This window comes from Oratosquilla oratoria, chromosome 27 (genome assembly GCF_046742065.1).
Source record: "Oratosquilla oratoria isolate Oo_2021 chromosome 27, ASM4674206v1, whole genome shotgun sequence".
Classification (NCBI taxonomy): domain Eukaryota; kingdom Metazoa; phylum Arthropoda; class Malacostraca; order Stomatopoda; family Squillidae; genus Oratosquilla; species Oratosquilla oratoria.
The window spans coordinates 17502445-17517779 of NC_134803.1; the positions used below are offsets into that span (position 1 = coordinate 17502445).

General features: G+C 44.3%; 1 protein-coding gene across 3 annotated transcripts in view; it reads right to left on the reverse strand.

Moving 5' to 3' along the window:
* LOC143039919 (uncharacterized) overlaps positions 1–15335 on the reverse strand; it is a 70911-nt gene that overhangs the window by 910 nt on the left and 54666 nt on the right. The gene's annotated exons all lie outside the window — the stretch shown is intronic.

The following is a 15335-nucleotide window of genomic DNA, read 5'->3' on the forward strand; positions in this document are numbered from 1 at the left end:
ATCAAAATATCATCCATACACAACCATCCTCCACTCACCCCTATCCCCTGATTCCTCCCTTTCTTGCTCAAAGCCCTTAACCCCATCTATCCATCTCATCTGTTATTGCTGCCCCTCCTGTACTTCTCAGACACTTGATCTCAAACACATTTAAACTTGGCCTTTCTACATACATATACCAAGGCTTTTTCCCCCTTTCAAGGGAGGTAGCCAAAAAGAAAAAGGCATAAAAGCATTCCCACCCATTCCATCCCTAAATACACTCCACTCCCCTCCACCCTCCCTCTTATCTTAGCACCTCCTGGATGACGGGTCATCCTTGCACCTTGTCCACTGCCGTGGGTCAGAGGCAGTGTTGCAAGTCACAGCACGTCCATAGCAAGGTCGCTTCATTAATTTGGCAACCCCCCTCTCTGTCCCCCCATGCATAAAAGGAGAAGACGGGGAGAAATCCCTTCGGGCTGCGTCAAATTTTGTTCACACATACTACCTCACCCCCCATCCCCCCACCCATTCCACCTCATGCATCACATCATCCATATACAACCATTCTCCATTCACACATCTTCTGTCCTCTCCCGTCCTTCCTCAACAGACATTCCCCTCTTCCCCAAAGCCCCCTTCACCCCATCCATCCATCTCATCCTAGGACCTCCCCTCATGTTCACTCCCCCCCACATCTGCCTTCCATACCTCTTTTACTAGTCTTTCTTCACTCATTCTTTCCATGTGTCCAAACCATCCTAATACTCTTTCATCAACCCTATCTCCCAACTCCCTTTCCACCCCTGTTCTCCTCCTCACCTCCACATTTCTTACTCTATCCAGCCTAGTAACCCCCATCATACTTCTCAGACACCTCATCTCAAACACATTCAAACTCCTTCTCTCTTATGTTCCATGCTTTGCCCCATACAGTGCTGTTGGCACAATCACTCCTTCATACAGTCTCCTCTTAGCATCCATTCCCAAATATCTATTCCTCATTACACTTTTCAATCCACCAAGGCATTTACTCGCTTCTCTCAATTTACATTCTAATTCCACCTCCACTCCACCTTTTCCTGCCATATTTGCACCCAAGTATCTAAAACTATCCACTTCCTCCAGGCGCTCTTCCTTAATGCTCACTTCCAGTCTGCTGCCACTTTCATCCCTTGTACATCTCATCACCTTACTTTTACCCACATTTATATAAACTTCAGCTTTCTTCTTTCACACACTCTCCCAAACTCTGTCACCAACTTCCTCAATCCCTCCTCTGATCCTGCCACAAGTGCAGTGTCGTCCGCAAACAACAGCTGGCTCACTTCCCACTTTTCTCCATTTCCTTTAACCATCTCCAATCCCTGACCTACCACCCTTGCATTTACCTCTTGCACCATCCCATCCATGTACAAGTTGAACAGCTAGGGTGACATAACACATCCTTGACGAAGTCCCACCTTTACCTCGAATCACTCACTCTCTCCATTTCTAATCCTGACACATGCTCTACTACTCTCGTAAAAACTCTTGACAGCTCCTAGAAGCTTTCCTCCTATCCCGTATATCCGCAAAACCTCCCACAGTGCCTTCCTGTCTACCTTGTCGTAAGCCTTATCCAAATCCATAAAAGCCAAAAAAACATCGTTCCCCTTCCCAATAGCTTTCTCACATATCTGTCTTACCACAAAAATCTGATCCACACATCCTCTACCTGTCCTAAATCCACACTGTTCGTCACCAATTACTCCCTCTGTTCTTCTCCTAATCCTCTCAATCAAGATCCTCCCATAAGCCTTCTCAACTACACTTAACAAGCTAATCCCTCTAAAACTACTACACTCACACTTGTCCCCTTTTCCCTTGTAAAGTGGAACTATACATGCACTCCTCCAGTCCTCCAGTACTCTACCTACCCTCTCTCCAGCAAACATTAAATAACCTCACCAGCCAGTCCACCATCACTGTACCTCCTTTTTTTTTTAAGACATTCTGCATGGCATCCATCCAGACCAGGTGCCTTACCTGCTTTCATCATCTTAACTGCCTTCACCTCATCATTCCTTGTTTCTCCTCCATTTTCCTCACTTATCACGGTCATTTTCTTAGCACTTCCCACTGCAACTATCTTTCCCTCCCTATCCTCCTTCACATTAAGCAACTCCCTAAAATATTCTGCCCATCTTCCCCTTACTGCCTTCTCTTCCATTATCATCTCTCCATCTACACCTTTTACCTTTTCTTCTCTACTTTATTCGCCTCCTCTTCCTCTCTTAATTTCTTTCCAAAACATATTTTTTATCACTTTCAAAATTTTCTGTCATACTCTTACCCCATTTCACATCTGCTTTCCTCTTTGCCTCCTTTACCTTGTGCTTTACTTCTTTTCTTTTCTTTGTACCTCTCATATGACTCCCTCGTCTTATTTTGTAACCAATCTGTGAAAGCTTGCTTCTCTTCTACAACCTTCTTTGTTTCCTCATCCCACCATTCACTACCTTTCCTTCTATTTCCTCCTGTCCTTCTTTTTCCACACACCATCTTTGCACACTTTGTGACTCCCTCCTTGAACCATCCCCATTCCTCCTCCACTCCTAGCTGTACTCTATCCTTCACTCCCTCCCACTCCTCTCTCAGCTTCTTCTTGTACTCCTTCTCCTTTTCATTTAAAGAGTTCACTCTAAGCACCTCCCTACCTTTTGTCCTTTTCCTCTTTTTCCATGTATCCTCCACTCCCAACTTACCTTCCACCTAAAAATGATCTGATATTCCCCCACTCTCTCCCCTTAGAACATGTACATCCTTAACTCTTCCTATTATACTACATAGTCCATCAACGCTCTATCTACCACCCTTCCATCCACCACCATCTCCCATGTGTACTTATGCTTGACTTTCTTTTGAAACACTGTATTTGCTATCATCAACTCTCTTTCTAGACACATCTCCACCATCAATTCTCCACTACGATTCTTTCCTGGAACTCCACATTTCCTAACCACTCCGTCAATTGGTTAATTTCCTACCCTAGCATTAAGGTCTCCCAGTACTATTACATTGACATTTCTCCCTAATCCCTCTATGCACTCATTTAAAGCTATCCAAAAAGCCTCCCTTTCTTCTACATTCTTCTCACTACCAAGCCCATATGCACCTACAAAAATCCACATCTCCTTTCCCAGTTTCACCTTCATCCACCTTATCCTTGAGGAAACCTCCTTCCACTCCTCTACAGGTTTACCTATCTCTTCATTTACTAGTATAGCCACCCCTTCTCTCCCTCTCCCTCTCTTCACTCCTGATAACCTCCCACTTAAACTCCCAAACTTACAGTCGCCCTTCCCTCTCAACTTAGTTTCACTCAAAGCCAACACATCCATCTTTCTTCTCACATACTACCTATCTCTTCCCTTTTACTCTCATCTATACCACATCCATGCACATTAAAAGACCCAAACCTTAGGGTGCTGGTTGGAAAAGTCCTAGACCGTCTTATGCCTTTACTTTTTTTAGGAATGTCCCCAGTGGGACCACAGGGTGAAGGATGCCTGGTCCCAATCCCCATCCCTTTTTTTCTCGCCTCTTACGATTCAAGTGGAAATACTTGGTGGCAGTATTCTTTTGCCCCCACCACAGGGTAAGTAGGCAATAAAGGAAATGAATATTCAGAGAAATTGTACAGGACAGTAACAAGGGGTTGGGGGATAGCATAATGGAGGGACAGTCATAGTATTAAAGTGTCATCATTTCTCTATGAACAGAGTTTAGCTCTATCACAGACAAAATGATGTGTGGCTCTGGTCTGTAGGGGTGCCCCATATAGACCCTAAAGTATCAACTGCATGCTACTTTGCCACAATAACATGCAGCCAATACCCCAGACGGGTCCTTTCTGCCTCTCTTAAATTCTAAGTCTCTGTCCCATACAGTGTTGTAGGCATGATCCCTTCATATAATATCCTCTTTGCATCTATTCCCAGATGCTCATGACACTTTTCAATCCAAGACATTTACTTGCTTCTCTCAGTCTACATTTTACCTCCACCCCCAAACCTCCATTTCCTGCCATGTGATGTTTTTGTTATGGACTATAGTTTAAAAGCACATGCAAAGGAAGGAAGAGCATATTGACTGGAGACATTTTGGTCCATAATTAGATCATTTAGCTCTTCATCAGAATTCAGGTCTCTCATCAGCACCTTAATCTCTGGTGCAACAAAAATACCTTCTTTGATTTTTGCGTCACTTACTCTAGGAAACTTATTTTTCAAATATGTGAATCCCTTGCTAGTTCTATTCATATCTTTAACAAAAATATTCAACCCTAGCTTCATATGCAAAGGAGGCAGATAAATTTTCTCTGAATTAACAGAGGAGGATTGACAACATTCTTCTCTCCTGGGGTCAGAGATTGTTTCTACCACACATTCTTTTCATAATGATTTTTCTTATCCTGTCTCACTCATAGAGAAAGCAACAAAACTTTGTTTAACTCAGCTGGATTCCAAATAAAAGTGCCCCGTCTGGGGTACTGGCTGCATGTTATTGTGGCAAAATAGCATGCAGTTGATACTTTAGGGTCTATATGGGGCACCCCTACGGACCAGAGTCACACATCATTTTGTCTGTGATAGAGGAAAACTCTGCACATAGAGAAATGATGACACTTTTATACTATGACTTTCCCTCCTTTAAGCTGTCCCCCAACCCCTTGTTACTGTCCTGTACCATTTCTCTGAATATTCATTTCCTTTTTTTGCCTACCTACCCTGTGGGGGGGGGAATACTGCCACCAAGTATTTCCACTTGAGTCGTAAATGGCGACAAAAAAGGGATGGGGGATGGGATTAGGAGTCCTACTACCTGTAGTCCCAAAAGGGGACATTCCTAAAAAAGAAAGTAAAGGCATAAGAGGGTCTGGGAGTCTTCCAACCAGTACCCTAAGGTTTGTGTCTTTTAATGTGCGTGGATGTGGTACAGATGAGAGTAAAAGGGAAGAGATAGGCACTATGTTTGTGAGAAGAAAGATTGATGTACTGGCTTTGAGTGAAACTAAAATGAAAGGAAAGGGCAACTGAGTTTGGGAGTGTAGCTGGGAGGTACTCAGGAGTGAAGAGGGGACGAGGGAGAGAAGGGGTGGCTATACTAGTAAGTGAAGAGATAAGTAAGTGGGTAGTGGAGTAGAAGGTGTCATCAAGGTTGATGTGGATGAAGGTGAAGCTGGGAAAGGAGATGTGGGTTTTTGTAAGTGCGTATGGGCCTGGTAGTGAGAAGAACATAGAGGAAAGGGAGGCATTTTGGGTAGATATAAATGAGTGCATAGAGGGATTAGGGAGAAATGTCAATGTAGTTGTATTGGAAGACCTAAATGCTAGGGTAGGAAATGAACCAATAGACGGAGTGATTGGGAAGTATGGACTTCGAGGCAAAAATCGTAGTGGAGAGCTGATGGTGGAGATGTGTCTTGAAAGAGAGTTGATATTAGCAAATACAGTGTTTAAGAAGAAAGTCAAGCATAAGTACACATGGGAGACTGTGGTGGATGGAAGGGTGGCAGGTAGAGCGTTAATGGACTATATATTGGTGACCAGGAGTATGGTAGGAAGAGTTATGGATGTACATGTTCTAAGGGGAGAGAGTGGGAGAATATCAGATCATTTCCTGGAAGGTAAATTGAGAGTGGAGAAAGAGGAAAAGAGCAGAAGGTAGGGAGGTACTTAGAGTGAACTGCTTAAATGAGGAACAAAAGGAGAATGAGTATAAGAAGAAGTTGAGAGAGGAGTGGGAGAGAGTAAAGGATACAGTAGAACTAGGAGTGGAGGAGGAATGGGGATGGTTCAAGGAGGGAGTTATAAGGTGTGCAAAGATGGTGTGTGGAACAAGGAGGGCGGGAGGAAATAGAAAGAAGGGTAGTGAGTGGTGGGATGAGGAAGCAAAGAAAGGTGTAGAAGAGAAGAAGCAGGCATTCATAGATTGGCTACAAATTAGGATGAGGGAATCGTATGTTAGGTACAAAGTAAAGAGAAAGGAAGTTAAGCATAAGATAAAGGAAGCAAAATGGAGAGCAGATGTGAAATGGGGAAAGAGTACGACAAAATTTTTTGAAAGGAAGTTAAAAGAGGAAGAGGAGGCGAATGAAGTAGAGAAAAGGTAAAAGGTGCAGATGGAGATGATAATGGAAGAGAAGGCATTGAGAGGAAGGTGGGCAGAGTATTTTAGGGAGTTGCTAAATGTGAAGGAGGATAGGGAGGGAAAGGTAGTTGCAGTGGGAAGCACTAAGAAAATGAGAGTGATGAGTGAGGAAAATGGAGGAGAAATAGGGAAGGATAAAGTGAAAGCAGCCGTTAAGATGATGAGACCAGGTAAGGCACCTGGGTTGGATGGATGCCATGCAGAATGTCTGAAGAAAGGAGGCACAGTTATGGTGGACTGGCTGGTGAGGTTATTTAATGTTTGTTTAACCACTTCAGTACGGGACTTAAATCTCGAGGGCAGCAGCCAATGCCAGCCGTACGTGTTGTAATAATACTCGCATCATAAAATATAGTCACCGCTTATATCGATCGTTCTCTCTTTCACCCGCGAATTTTGAAAACCACGGAGAATGGGATTCAGGGCACATTTGAGAGAATGTAAAAACACAGGGGTGACTACAATAAATATAATCAAGACGCCGATATGGCAGCATCGCGAATCCACTTGCTCCTCATGATGCCTACATAGGCGGCACCGTATGGAAGAGGTTAAGAGAGGGTAGAGTGCCGGAGGAATGGAGGAGTGCCTGTATAGTTCTGCTTTACAAAGGAAAGGGGGACAAGTGTGGGTGTAATAGTTACAGAGGGATCAGCTTGTTGAGTGTAATCGGGAAGACTTATGGGAGGGTCTTGATTGAAAGGATTAGGAGAGGAACAGAGGGAGTAATTGGTGAGGAACAGTGTGGTTTTAGGACAGGTAGGGGATGTGTAGATCAGATTTTTGTGGTAAGACAGATATGTGAGAAAGCTATAGGAAAAGGTAAGGATGTTTTTTGGGCTTTTATGGATCTGGAAAAGGCTTACAACAGGGTAGACAGGAAGGCACTGTGGGAGGTACTGCAGATATATGGGATAGGAGGAAAGCTGTTAAGAGCAGTCGAGAGTTTTTATGATAGTAGTAGAGCTTGTGTTAGGATTAGAAATGGAGAGAGTGAATAGTTTGAGGTAAAGGTGGGACTTCGTCAGGGGTGTGTTATGTCACCCTGGCTGTTTAATCTTTACATGGATGGGGTGGTGTGAGAGGTGAATGCAAGGGTAGTGGGTCAGGGGTTGGAGATTAAAGAAAATGGAGAAAAGTGGGAGGTGAGCCAGCTGTTGTTTGTTGATGACACTGTGCTTGTAGCAGGATCAGAGGAGGGATTGAGGAAGTTAGTGACAGAATGTGAGAAGGTGTGTGAAAGAAGGAAGCTCAAAATAAATGTGGGCAAAAGTAAGGTGATGAGATGTACAAGGGGAGAGAGTGACAGTAGGCTGGAAGTGAGCATTAAGGGTGAGAAACTGGAGGAAGTGGATAGTTTCAGATACTTGGGTGCGAATGTGACAGGAAAGGGAGGAGTGGGGGTGGAGGTAGAATGTAGATTGAGAGAAGCTAGTAAATGCCTTGGTGGATTAAAAAGTGTAATGAGAAATAGACATCTGGGAATGGATGCTAAGAGGAGGTTATATGAAGGAGTGATTGTGCCAACAGCAATGTACGGGGCAGAAACATGGAACATGAGAGAGGAAGAGAGGAGTTTGAATGTGTTTGAGATGAAATCTCTGAGAAGTATGATAGGGGTTACTAGGCTAGATAGAGTGAGAAATGAGGAGGTGAGGAGGAGAACAGGGGTGTAAAGGGAGCTGGGAGATAGGGTTGATGAAAGAGTATTAGGATGGTTTGGACACATGGAAAGAACGAGTGAAGAAAGATTAGTAAAAGAAGTGTGGAAGGTGGAGGTGGAAGGAGTGAATATGAGGGGGTGTCCTAGGATGAGATGGATGGATGGGGTGAAAGGGGCTTTACAAAAGAGAGGAAGGTCTGTAGAGGAAGGACGGGAGAGGACAGAAGATAGGGGTGAATGGAGAAGGGTTGTGTATAGATGAGGCTGTGATGCATGAGGGGGAGTGGGTGGGGGATGGGGGGTGGGAAAGTATGTATGAGAAAAATTTTGACACAGCCCGAAAGGATTTCTCCCCGTCTTCTTCTTTCCTGCATGAGGGGACAGAGGGGGGGGGGGGGTTGCCGAATTTATGAAGTGGCCTTGCTGTGGATGTGCTGTGTCTTGCAACACTGCTTCTGACCCAGGGCAGTGGACAGGATGCAGGGATGACCCGTCATCCAGGAGGTGCCAAGATAGGAGGGAGGGAGAAAGGTGGAGGGGAGTGGAATATATGGGAAATGAAATGGGTGGGAGTGATTTCTATGCCTTTTTCTTTTTGGCTACCCCCTGTGTAAGGGGGAAAAAGCCTTTGGTATATGTATGTATATATGTAGTAGACGATGTGAGCAGAGTTAGAATAAGTAGGGACCCTCGAGTTGAGTTAAGCAGTGAGCGTTACCCTAGAAAGGGGATAGAAACAAAAAAGGATACAAATAGTTTTGGAACGGAACAGCCTACACACCAACAAGTGGGGACGGTCCTGGAGCTGCAGCGTCTACGTCGTGGGACCACCCCCCAACCCCAAGAGTTGGGGGCCAAACGGCAGCAACCACCCCTGGCCACCGGCTCTACGCAGGTGGCACCGATCCCCAAGAGGAGCTACGCCTACCTTGGGGAGTACCACAATCCTTTTTCCCAACATGCAATATTAAGTTTTTTCTGCACCGAGGGGTGATTTTCCAGCGATCACCCCTCTTCTTCTACTTTTAGCTGGAGATGTAGAGAGCAATCCTGGGCCCACCACAAAATACACATGCCCAACATGCTCTAAACCCATTACTTCGAGCAGACAAAGGGCTCAGTTCAGTGCAATATGTGCAAAAACTGGGCCCACCTCACTTGTACAACACTTGCTGACACAAACCAATACACAAACACTTGGACATGTTCTACCTGCCCTCCAGTAACCCCACTCCCACCTCCCCAACCACAGCCAGCACCCTCACCCACTCCCAATTTCCCTCTGCCCTTACCCCCGATTAGTACTCCCCTTCCTTTGTCCCCGATCTCTCCTTTCCCCCCCTCTGACCCAGATCCTACACCTTCCCCACTACCACCCCAACCTCAACCCCAAACGGCAACATACAACACATACAAAACACACAACATCAACATATTACAACACAACATTGACGGTATTAACACGAAAAAACATGAACTTGAACACTTTCTTAACCACAGTTCCAGACACCTTCAGGCCTCATTTTAGCCAACTAGCCTCAATCCCCAACCTGATCATGGGTGGAGACTTCAACGCCAAGTCGTCTGCCTGGTATGTCGACAACCCTGACACAGACAGAGGGCTTGATATACAGACTCAGTTTGACTCATTGACTATCATGAACAACACACATAATCATACACATATCCCACACCAAGCCCTCTACACTCCCTCCTCTCCTGATATCACCTTTTGCTCCCGCTGCCTAACCCCAACAACATCATGGAGAGTGGTCGGAACCCTTGGCTCTGACCACCTTCCAATCATCATCACCACCAAAACAAGATGCACCCCAGTTGGCCACAGACACACTTACACCAATTACAAGAGAGCTAACTGGGAAGCTTTTATTGAAGAGACAGAACAACATTTTGAAACACTTAACAGTACACCAATCACAAACATAAACAATGTTGTGCACACTTTTAATACAATCATACAAAATGCAGACAAGAGATACATCCCTAGAGGCAACAGAAAATCACACAACCCCAACTTCACACCAGAAATCCAAAGCCTCATCAGACAACGTGACACACTTAAACACGGTACCCCCACACCTATCCCTCAAAACATAGCAGACCAAATACAAACACTAAACACTGTAATTGCCAATAAAATACATGAACAAAAAAACACAAAATTGGCAAAACTTTATCAATACAATTGATCACAAAACAAACACCAGCAAATTGTACAAAACACTCAACAGCATTACACTATCCAACAGTAACACTACACGCTCTCACGCAGCAATAATCACAACAACAGATAATCTACCCTCAAACAGACAACAAGCAAACGCACTCATACGTCATTTTGCACAGACAAGCCATCTCACTTCTCACCCTGACGACCGACGCACCATTCGACTTAAGAAAGACTTTCCCACAGACTCAGACTATATACCCTTCATAGACAGTCAGACAAAACTCATAATACATAGTCTCAAGCACTCATCTGCCTGTGGCCCTGATAACATAAGCAACATCCACCTAAAACACATTGGACCACAAGGTATACACGCACTCACAAACATTGCAAACTATAGCTATTCACACAACACTATACCCGACATCTGGAAGCATGGTAAAATAATCACCATTCCAAAACCGAACAAAGACCCAACAATCCCAACATCGCACCGCCCAAGCACACTTCTCTGCACCCCCTCTAATGTCATTGAATGCCTAATACTTAAACTTGTCACACCACATATTCCCCTTGCTGACTCACAACACGGTTTTAGGCCACTACACTCCACAAACACTCTTCTGACAAACCTCACACAAAGAATTTTAGATGGCATCAATTCAGATAGGCCCCACTAAAGAACACTTCTTATAACATTAGACATTAGTAAAGCTTTTGATGCTATCCCCCGCCACAACCTAACAAATAAAATATATAACACAGACATGCACAATAACACCAAAAGATGGCTGGCCAATTATCTGGCAGGTAGGAATGCTTATGTGTCATATAATGGCCAATCATCGCACATCAGAAACATTAAGAACGGAGTATCACAGGGCTCAGTTCTATCCCCCACACTATTTAATCTATACATGCACGACTTACCCACGCCAGACACCTCAGAAATACAAATCTCTTCCTACGCAGACGACATAACAATCACATGCACACATCGTAACACAGACAAAGCTGCAGAAATAATCCAGCCATACCTTGACACACTCAACACATGGTTCATCACAAACAGACTCAAAATAGCTCCAACCAAATCTACAGCAACACTTCTCACAAACTGGACAAAAGAACACAAATACATACCTCATCTCTACATCAACAACACTCTAATACCACACACAAACACACCGAAAATTCTTGGTGTAACATACGATACATCCATGTCTTTCAAACAACACATCACAAACATAAAAAACAAATGCACACCCAGACTTAACGCACTTAAGTCAATCACTGAAACAACATTTGGACAAAACAAAGAAACAAATATAACAATATACAAACAATGCATACGCTCAGTGTTGAATTATGCGAGTCCTGCATGGGCTCCTAATCTCAGTGAGACACACCACAACACCCTTCAAATCATACAAAACAAAGCCCTAAAAACAATTACAGGCTGCACAAATACAACACCTACAGACCATTTACACCATGAAACAAAAGTCCTCAAAATCAAGGACCACCTCGACATGAGAGGCACACAAACACTTACTGCAGCCACCACAAACACATTACACCCGCTACACTACATAGCAGAACACCCACACACACCAAGAAACATTAAAACAACACCCAAAGACCTTTATCACACACAGATACTCTCTTCTCTTCCTCCACAACCACCAAATACCAGCCTCCGGAAACATATTCATAATCATATCACTCACCGCTCCATTAACACACTGAAAGACAACATACTGCTGCATGCCAGACCCCCTGATATCCACCCTTCTCAATCCTCTCTCCCACGAAAGGACAGAGTCCACTTGGCCAGACTGCAGTGCGGTTACCACCCAGCACTTCTAAGCTACCAGAAGAGGCTGGATGACCGCATTGTGAACAGCTGCCCAGGATGTAACACTTCACCCCATACCATACAACACATAATGGAAGACTGCATTATACACAATCATGCACGCAAACAACACAACATACGCTCTATAAAGGATTTGTGGGAAAACCCAGTTTCGGCTATGGCATTCCTTGGGGAGACGGGACTGCTCGGACAGACAGTCTAGGGAACGACAACAACAACAACAACAAGTGGGGACGAGTAGTGAGGGAAATATAATAGATAGCATCATAAAAGCAAATCATCTTATCCTCAAATTTACTGAAGAGGATCCAGATCTGTTCTTCTCCTCATTCGAGGGCCTTGCCAAACAGTTAGGATGGAGAAGAGATATCTGGTCAGCGATGACAAGGTCTAGCCTAACTCCAAGAGCCTTAAAGGTGTACACAATATTTGATAGAGATGGCATTTATGATTATGATCAGATTAAGAATGAAATACTAAAGGTATATGAGGTTACCCCAGAGTATTTCAGAAAGAAATTCAGGGAAGATAGGAAAGATATCAGTCATGGATATATAGATCTGGCTAGGAATTTAAGGAGCGACCTAGTGAAATGGATGCGAGTGATAAATGCGGTAAATACTGAGGAGGTCTTAGAAGTGATAGCTAGGGAGCAATTTCTTAACTTACTAAGCAATGAAGCTAAGCTGTATGTAACCACGCAGAAATGTGAGACATTAGTAGACGCAGCAAGTCTTGCTGAAAACTTTGCGCTAAGAATGAGCAAGAATCAAAGTAAAAATGGAAGCACAATCCAAACTCAGAGAGGTGAGAACAGAGGCGCATTTGTGGTTCTGAATCAGAGGTATACAAGACCACAAGTAGGAGATAGCTGGAGAAAACCACACAAATGTCTCAGATGTGGGAGATACGGGCACAGATCTCAGGATTGCTATGCTAGGCTCAGTGAACAGGTGTATAGGCAGGACATGGGAAACAGGCAAACTAGGAAAGGAATAATGTGCATAGAGGAAAGTGAAATGCATACAGACAAAGCTAGGAGGTGCTATTCTTGTGGAACCTTCGGTCATGGGAAACTTGCCCCAAAAAGGAAAACAGAAGGGAGACACAAGACTGGAGACAAAGACAGGATAACAGTAAGGCAGAAGAAGAAGGGGTAGTGTAAGAGACGGTAGATAGATATTACTGCATAGGTAGAAGCAGGGCAGGTGAGACAAACAAAACAGGGATCAGCCCAGAGCGGTTACCATATGTGATGGATGCCAGAATAGGAGCAGAGGGGAGTGGAAGAAAATATGTGGTTAAAGCTCTGTGGGACACTGGGGCATCTTACACTATTGTGAGGCCAGACATGATACCAGGTCTAAAAAATAGACATATAGGTCAGTTCTCCATGGGGTTAGCAGGGGGAGTGACAAAGTTAGCACCCATAGTTAAAGTGTTACTGGAGATAGATGATCAGACAGCGAGCGTTGAAGTAGGATTAGCAGAGCTCCCAATAGAAGGGATAGATGTCCTCCTAGGAAATTATGTAGGTGAGATAGTTCAGGTCAGACTCAAGACAGTAAATGACCCTATACCCAGACAGATGCATACACATACGGACAAAGATGATATGGCCGACCCTGTGGCCTTCATCACTAGAGGCCAGGCCAAGAAAGCACGAGAAGAGGAGGAACAAAGCGACAGTAATCTGGGTCCCCTGTTCAGCGCAGACCCTGAAGAAATCACAAAATGAGGATGATGAGGAAGAAAAACAAGTACTGAGTAGAAGAGTAGCTGAAGGCCAGGGAGAAGACGTCCTAGCAGAGGAGATTGTCCATGAGATGGTCGTGGATAAGAAGGAACTCATCAGACTACAGCAGGAGGATCCTGAGTTGGAAGTGGTATGCCGAGCAGTGGAGGAGGAAGAGCAAGAGAAAGGGAAATATAGCGAGAGGGAATTTGTCATGGAGGACGGTGTGCTCTTGAGAAAATGCAAGACACCAGAAAAGGTAGGAGGGGACATTCTTCTACAAGTGGTCGTACCCCAAGTGATGAGGGAGAAAATTGTCCGGCTAGCTCATGAAACTACGTGTGCCCACCTTGGGATCCCCAAAACAAAACAAACAATATCAGCGCATTTCTTCTGGCCTCAAATGTCAGAAGATGTCAAAAGAGTTTTTAGGCAATGTGTTGTGTGTCAAGTGACTGGGCAGCCAAATGACACGCCTAAGAAAATACCTATATGCCAAGATCCTATCAAGGTTGTTGTTGATTGTGTGGGCCCTTTCCCAAAGATGAAATCAGGGAAAACATTTCTTCTCACCATAATGTGTCAAGCTACTCGGTATGCTGAAGCGATACCTCTCTCAAACATTAAGGCCAGGACAATTACCAAGGCCCTAATATCTTATTTTAGTAAGATGGGTATGCCTCGGGAAGTGCAGAGTGATAGAGGCACTAATTTTTTAAGTGGGATATTCAAAGGAGCCCTGGAAGGCTTCAACATAAAACACGTGATCTCATCAGCATATCACCCCCAGAGTCAGGGAAGTCTCGAAAGGTTCCACGGAACCTTGAAGCGCATGATTCGAGCCTTTGTGTTAGAATTTGAGAAGGATTGGGATGAAGGCATAGACTTATTACTATATGCCTCTAGGATAACTATACATGAAGGTCTAGGTTTTTCTCCTTATTACTTTTCTTTTTTTTTCTTTCTTTTAGGAATGTCCCCTGTGGGGCTACAAGGAGAAGGATGCCTAGTCCCAATCCCCGTCCCTTTCTTCTCGCCTCTTACGATCCAAGTGGGAATACTTGGTGGCAGTATTCTTTTCCCCCACCACAGGGAATTCCCCCACCACAGGGAATTCCCCCATCACAGAAAAAGAATACTCAGAGAAATGGTACAGGACAGCAACAAGGGGTTGGAGGACAGCATAATGGAGGGACAGTCATAGTATAAAAGTGTCATCATTTCTCTATGAACAGAGTTTTCCTCTATCATAGACAAAATGATGTGTAGCTCTGGTCCATAGGGGCGCCCCATATAGACCCTAAAGTATCAACTGCATGCTACTTTGCCACAATTACAAGCATCCAATACCCCAGACGGAGGGTGGAGGGGTGTGGAGTGTATTCAGGGATGGAATGGGTGGGAGTGATTTTGTGCCTTTTTCTTTTTGGCTACCTCCCTGGTAAGGGGGAAAAAGCCTTGGTATATGTATGTATGTATGTACTTGATGTTTGGTAGAACCCCAAGGGAGCCCCTTGCTTCCCTGTATGATCAGCTATTGTCAAAAACCCCAGGGGAAAGTACCACATATGCCAGGTTAGTGGGTACCAATTTCGAGAAGTTAAAGAAGGTCAGGCAAATAGCAAAAAGAAACCTTGAAATAGCACAGGGAAATTATAAGGATTATTATGATAGGAAATCAGTTAAGAGG